The 7,686-nt window shown below is 41.3% G+C and overlaps 1 non-coding gene across 1 annotated transcript; it reads left to right on the forward strand.

Moving 5' to 3' along the window:
* The first annotated feature begins 7,121 nt into the window (after positions 1 to 7,121).
* LOC128131452 (small nucleolar RNA R71) lies at positions 7,122 to 7,228 on the forward strand. The gene has a single exon (XR_008229368.1). It is a non-coding gene; the product is annotated as a small nucleolar RNA R71 (small nucleolar RNA).
* The last annotated feature ends 458 nt before the right edge of the window (positions 7,229 to 7,686 follow it).

Genomic DNA, 7,686 nt, shown 5'->3' on the forward strand with positions numbered 1-7,686 from the left:
ATTGTCTGCTGATTAAATATGATAATTATATTATTGTGGGTTGAAAACCCTATATGCTCACCAGGCTCCCAAGCCTGACCCACTCAGTTTTCTTTTCATTACAGGTAATGGCACAAGGGTATAAGTTGGCGGACTTGACGAGAGATTTTGGATTATAGATCAGTAGTTATAAATAACTATTGTAAGGTCTATTTTATATTGTTTATGCTTTTGGTCTGTATCGAGCATGACATCCCAATGTTTTATTATTTAATGAAAATACATTCTCTTTGAGAAATGTTTAGATAAATGGTTATCATATTTTTGTTTTTGGGAACAAATTCCGCAACAGTTTTCTTTAAACGATTACTCTGATTTTAAAAACAAAGCATAAACAAATCGGTCTTTTCTGGCCGTGAAATTGGGGATGTCACAGTTGGTATCAGAGCATTAGTTTAAGCGAATTAGGAATATGGATTTATTTCTAGACTTAAACTTAGAATGCTAAGCAATGATTGTGAGTTGAGTGTGTCCATTATATTTTAGGTAGTACACCTAAATTGACACAGGCACTAGTTTATTTTAGGAAAATTGCCTAAAATGCTATTATGTACTAATTGTTATATGTTTGCCATATATGATGTTAATTGTTCGGATCTATGGTCTGTTGCCGATCGGATCTGGAAACCTTATGTGTTTAGGATTCTAAGCGTGCGTCTACGATATTAGAACTAGCATGTAAATGTTTCGGAGTGATAAGGATGATTTGAATATCTATCGTGAATAAGGATCTAATTTCACCTTATTAGGTGTATAGATCAAAAATGGTGAGAACGAGGAGTGGAGTTGGAAATGCTGATGAAAACAGGAATAAAATACCAGTGATTGAGCAAATACCTGTTGTAGCAGCAGCGCCTGAACCAATCACAATGGCTGGAGTACGAACCATGATTCAGGCCATGATGGCTGAACAAAAGGAGGAAATGAGACAATTGTTGCTGAACAATAGGAGTGAACCCTCAATACCAGTTGAACAGCCTGAGCTGAATGAGGGGCAGTCAGAAGAAGGGAACAATAGTGGGACCATTGCTCAAGCCAACCCACCAATAGTTCGTCGAAACAATCATGATGGAGGAAATGACGGACGTGGATGCAAGTACAAGGATTTCATGGCATCCAAACTACCTTGTCTTTCTGGGAGCCCGACACTGGTGCAAGTCATGGACTGGATCTCCAAGATGGAGACAATGTTTGAAAGTTGCGAGTGTAGCAACAGACAGAAGACCGCTCTTGCAATCCCTCTGTTAAAATCTGGAGTACTGAGCTGGTGGAAGTTACTGGCAGGTTCGATGCCCAAGGGGGAAGCTAGAAAGATGTCTTGGGAAGAGTTCGTGGTGCAACTGAAAATGCAATACTGCTCTAAGCAAGATCTTCTGGAAATCAACAATGAGTTCCAAAATCTAAAGAAAGGAAAATTGAGCGTCACTGAATACGCTACGAGCTTTACGGAGAAGATGAAGCTTATTCCATACCTAATTCCAACTGAACTTTCCAAGGTCAACAAGTTTGCCAATGGATTACCAGCGGACTTTGGTCCGATAGTCAAGCAAGCAACCACTCTGAAAGCCACCATCTGGGCAGCCAAGAATGTTGAGACCCAAATAAAAGAAAAGGGTCTGGAAAGAGCTGAAGTTGGAGAGATAAGGAAGCGTGAAGGATCTTCAATAATCGACAAAGAAAGCAAATTCTCGAAATCTGGGGGAAGAGATAAAGCTAAGTGGTGTGAGAAGTGTAAGAAGAAAAACTTCGGGAAATGTAGCGAGGAGATGACTTGCTATAAATGTGGGAAGACAGGGCACTACGCCAACAAGTGCGCACCCATCAAGAAGGCGTGCTATAGATGTAACGAAAAAGGGCATATTTTTAAAGAATGCCCAAAGAAAAACACACCTCTATAGCCAAGGGCATTCAACATGTTCCTCAACGAAGCAGAAAAGGATGGGAGGATTAAAAGATGAAGACTTCATATTAATATATAAAGTCTGTATTGGGAAGCATAGCCTGTTAGAGGCATAGTATAGGGTGAACTTGAACTTTTGTGTAATAGTTTCAAGAATTAATATAAACCCTGGTTTTGTTATCTGATGTGTTGAATGATTATATGATTTATGTATGGTGACTTGGTTAACTGCGAGACAATGCTTGGGACGAGTATGAGTAGGTGTGAATGGTAGTAGAGATCTATACGACCGGAAGCACAGGACTCATGCTTGGATCAGGGAAAGTCACAAGGTTACCAAGAAGCTAGTAATTGATTTCTTTTTATTCAAGTTTGTCATTACCCTTGTTTCGGTAATGGATAGTAGGATGGCGGTTATTCCGACCCTAGTGGTCATATTAAATTGAGTCTGACCATGATGAGAGGTCATCGGGACACGACCCATCGGTTAGTTACAATAGATAAATGAATGTATTTATCCTTAGAAGAAGAAGGAGTCCACAATAAGGATTTATTTTGTAACTTAAAGATGTCGATCGAAAGTCCAACGTAGTACGAAGAGCAGATGCAGGATTGAGCATCAAGGTTATTACTTAGGATGGAGAGATAACTTATGGAGTCAGTATACGAATCCTATTTCGTTGATGATTCCGGGACGTAATCATCCTAAGGGGGAGATAATTGTAACGCCCGTAGATTAGGGCTAGTCAATTTAGAGATGATAAGCGTCAAAAACGACTTTTTGATAGAAGATTATTTAGTATGAATAATCCTAACTAAGTTGTAGTATATTTTACAAGGATTCCGTACATATAAAGAACGCCAAAATCCGAGTTATAACGAAGAAGTTATGACTTGTTGAAGTTTCGCGACAGAACCGACACAACGCTGAATGACGTAAAAAGTGAATTTACGTTAGAGTGATATTTAGCCTTAACGATCTAAAAGAGAATCGAAGATCTCGTTGTTAGTAGCAAAACGACGAAAAGTTAGGCAAGAACGGACGTCAAACGAAGAAGTTATGAATTTATAACGAAGTTTTCTGTCCCGACCTATTAAAAATAAATAATAAAAATAAAAGTCAAAATTAGCCGACGGAGTCTAAACGAAAGTCGTAGAGCGTAGTCTCACCTACGCGTGGATATAAAGAACGTCGAAAACGGAGTTCGTATGAAGAAGATATGAATTTTCGAAGTTTATTAAATAATTAATAATTAAATTTAATTATTAAATCCCGGTATTATCCGAAGACGAGTCATCGGACTCATCCGAAGTACGCCCCGCGTACAGCGAAGCATGACGACCTTCGCACTCGAGTTCTTCGGATGACGCATGCAGTGACGTTTCGGACACGTACGCCCCGCGTACGCCTGTACGCCCCGCGTACTCCGAGGCTCTAGCCTCCTATAAATAGGATGCGAGGGCAGCCGACTCAATTGCTATTTTTCTCTCTTCTCTCTCCCGTTTTGCATCGTTTTGCATGCCAAAAGTACCCCGAAGCCCCGGTATCATTCCCGAGCCCCGAAGCAAGTCCCGAGGTCCTGAAGATCCCGAGAAGTAAGATTCCCGAGCCGAAGCTCTGCCCGTGGGATGTTCGATTTTTGTGAAGATCTTCCAGATCTGCGGAGATATACTACTTCTGCAAGCCGTATTGCTGTCTGATCACCTTCTGATCAAGTGAATGTATACTACCTTTCATAAACACGATAATAATACAAGTATGGTTTGAGTGTATTAAGTATATTGTTGTTTATATGTGTGAGAGTGTAGTTACTTTCATCTAACACATAAATATGAAGTATTTGCTATAAATACGTGCTATGTGTTTATGCATTATTTGTCTATTTGAGATGGGCGTGGAGTTGATGTTTTATACAAGTGTTAAATGATTTAAACTGTGTTAGTATTTATATCTACGAAAATATTGAGTAGAACTTGGGTAGATGGGATAGTTGGTGACTATGGAGTTAGCGCCTATTGTATAAACCTTGGCGACGATTTGACTTCGTGCCTATTTGATGAACCTTGGCGACTATGGATTTAGCGCTTGTTGAGTAAACCTTGGCGACTTTGGAGTTAGCGCTTGTTGAGTAAGCCTTGGCGACTATGGAGTTAGTGCTTGTTAAGTGAACGTTGGCGACTATGGAGTTAGCGCCTGATAACTATGGATTTAGTACTTGATAAATAAACTTTGGCAGCAATGGAATTCATGCCAATTCCTTACAAATAAATGAATGAAGGATAGTTGGTTCTTAGGGTAAAACCTTAAGAAGATAATGGGGATGGGTAATTGGGTTGATTGTCTGCTGATTAAATATGATAATTATATTATTGTGGGTTGAAAACCCTATATGCTCACCAGGCTCCCAAGCCTGACCCACTCAGTTTTCTTTTCATTACAGGTAATGGCACAAGGGTATAAGTTGGCGGACTTGACGAGAGATTTTGGATTATAGATCAGTAGTTATAAATAACTATTGTAAGGTCTATTTTATATTGTTTATGCTTTTGGTCTGTATCGAGCATGACATCCCAAGGTTTTTTTATTTAATGAAAATACATTCTCTTTGAGAAATGTTTAGATAAATGGTTATCATATTTTTGTTTTTGGGAACAAATTCCGCAACAGTTTTCTTTAAACGATTACTCTGATTTTAAAAACAAAGCATAAACAAATCGGTCTTCTCTGGCCGTGAAATTGGGGATGTCACATCTTTCTAACATTTGATCAATAAACGGTAAGGGAAAATGGTCTTTACGAGTGTCATCGTTTAGCTTTCGATAATCGATGCACACTCTCCAACCGGTTACCATTCGTGTCGAAATTAGCTCGTTCTTTTTGTTGGTTATGACCGTCATCCCTCCTTTCTTGGGCACCACTTGGACCGGACTCACCCACGGACTATCGGAAATGGAATAGATAATTCCCGCATCTAAGAGTTTGACTACTTCCTTCTTGACTACTTCTTGCATATTTGGGTTTAACCTTCTTTGGTGTTGTACAACCGGCTTTGCTCCTTCTTCCAGATTGATCTTGTGGGAGCAATTAGATGGGCTTATTCCCTTGATGTCGGTGATGCTCCATGATATGGCCCGCTTCCGCTTCTTCAACACTTGCACGAGCTCTTCCTTTTAAGAATTGCACAAGTCAGCGGCTATGATTATAGGCTTTTGGTTGCCTTCTTCAAGGAAAGCATACTCCAAATGTTCTGGTAAAGTTTTGAGCTCAGATTTTTAGTTCTGACAGTTGGACTCACCGAGTGCAGGTAGGGTACCCGGCGAGTTTGTGGCTATATTCACGAATTCTGCCTTTTCTAAAGAGGAACTCGACGAGTAGATCGGTCCTACTCGGTGAGTAGGACTGTCAGTTTGCTTCACCAATTCTTCATAATCTGATTCTTCCAGCAGTCTTTCAATTTCCATTAAGTCTTTTTCTGGATCAAATTCTTCATCATCAGTTGTGAACTTGCTGGAATCTTTACTTATGCATTCCTCCAATAATTCATCGAGCATATCAATTGAGAATGTCGTGTCGTCACTGTTCCTTGAATACTTCATAGCTTGGTCTACCCCAAATGTGACTGAATCTTCCCCTACCCGCAAGGTGAGCTTCGAGTCCCTCATGTCTACTATAGCACTTGCCGTGTTGAGGAAGGGCCTTCCAAGGATGATTGGCACTTGTGGATCTGCCTCCATGTCTAGAATGATAAAATCAGCGGGAAAGACGAATTTGTCCACCTTGACTAGTATGTCTTCGCATATGCCTCTTGGGAAGGTGACTGTCTTGTTTGCCAAGTGAATTGCCATGCGAATTGGCCTTGGTTCCGGGAGATCCAGCTTCTTAAAGAATGAATATGGAATTAAGTTTACACTTGCTCCCGAATCAGCTAAGGCATGAATGGGAGCCAAGTTGCCAAATTGGCAAGGTAAAGTCAAACTCCCCGGATCACCCTTCTTCTTTGGTAGCTTATTTAGCATAGCAGCTGAGCAGTTTTCATTGAGTACTACCTTCTTCACTTCTTCCATCTTCCTTGTATTAGTGAGAAGTTCCTTAAGGAACTTTGCATATTTGGGCATTTGCATGACGGCTTCAATGAAGGGTATGTTGATTTGAAGAGTCTTGATATGATCTAGAAACTTCTGATACTCCTCTTCCTGCTTCTCCTTCTTAGCTCGGGCTGGGTATGGCATTGGAGGCTGGTAAAGCTTTTCAAGGACCTGCTCGTTGGGATTTGGTGGTGTATTCGCCGAGTCCATACGTGGTACTCAGCGAGTAGGGCTGTCAGATTGTATGTTTTGCTTTTCTGCTTGCTTTTCTGCCTCCTCCTTCTATGATTCCTTGGATGCCTTAGTCTGAATAGGTGCCAGGGGAGTGATTATCTTCCCACTTCTTGTTGTGACTATGTTTATGTGCGCGCCTCGTGGGTTATTTTCAGTTTTTCTAGGATGTTCGCCCGGTGACCTTTGGTTGATTTGTTGAGCAAGTTGCCCAAGCTGCGTTTCTATATTGTGGATAGATGCTTGCTGGTTCCTAAGCATGGTCCTTGTTTCTTGAATTGCAGCATCATGATCACTATGTCTTTTTTCTGAAGCAGCTACAAATTTGGTGAGCATTTCTTCCAAGCTTGGCTTCCTCTCTTGCACCGGCTCCTCCTTTTGGTAGAACCTTCTCCCTTTTTGCCTAAACCTTTCCTCCTTGGCTTTCCTGTACTCTTCATAAGGGAGCCACTCTTTCTTTTGTTTGCGCCAGTCTTCATCATATCGGTCTCCACTTGAGTAACAAACTTGCACCTTCTTGTTGCCATTCTCATCTAAATCATAGTCTCTAGTGAGGTGAGGCCCATTGCAGTTTTCACAACCCACCCGAATAGCATGGATTGTTTGATCCATTTTATCCATCCTCCTATCCATGGTTTTTAGCATAGCCATGACCGCAGATAAGTCTTCAGTAGCTGCATAAGCAGCTCCCCTAGTGACATCATGTCTAGGGTTTTGGTATTCTCTAGAGTGTTTAAAGAATTCTTCAATCAATTCTTTGATCACCGGGGGCGGCTTCTTTGTGAGCGGGCCTTGTGAGTCTAGTAACTGCCTGGTTGTGACATTGACTCCATCATAGAAGATGGAGACTTCTTGCTGGCTGTTTAGGTCATGGTGTGGGCAGTTTCTTAGTAAGCTCTTGTACCTCTCCCATGCTTCATATAGCGACTCTCCAGCTTGTTGTTCAAAGTTAGCAATGGCCTTCTTCAACTTGGCTTTCTTGGAAGGTGGGCAAAAGTGATCAATGAATTCTTCTTTCATCTTGACCCATGTGGTGACTGATCCGGGGGGAAGTGACTTGAGCCAGTCTTTTGCAGCACCTTTGAATGTCACCGGAAGCATACGAAGTAGCTGAGTCTCGTGGGGCACATTTGGAACATTGAAGTAATCAGCTACATCATTGAATTCATCCAAATGCTTGTAGGCATCTTCATGGTCTTTGCCATAAAAAGGTATTTCTATAAGTAAAGCTAGGATATGACCCTTTAGCTCGAAAGTAGCAGTCGCGGGAATTGCGGGTTGCACAAGTCCTGGGCCAGTGTCATCGCGCATCCTCTTCTTCCATTCTCCCATGGGGATTTCATCAATGTTAGCCATTATGATAGCTAACTCTTCCTCGGAATCGGTTTCGTGCTCGTATGTAGGCTCCTCTTCTTCCTCGATCTCGTACT

The sequence above is a fragment of the Lactuca sativa genome, chromosome 1, assembly GCF_002870075.4.
Source record: "Lactuca sativa cultivar Salinas chromosome 1, Lsat_Salinas_v11, whole genome shotgun sequence".
Taxonomy (NCBI): Eukaryota; Viridiplantae; Streptophyta; class Magnoliopsida; order Asterales; family Asteraceae; genus Lactuca; species Lactuca sativa.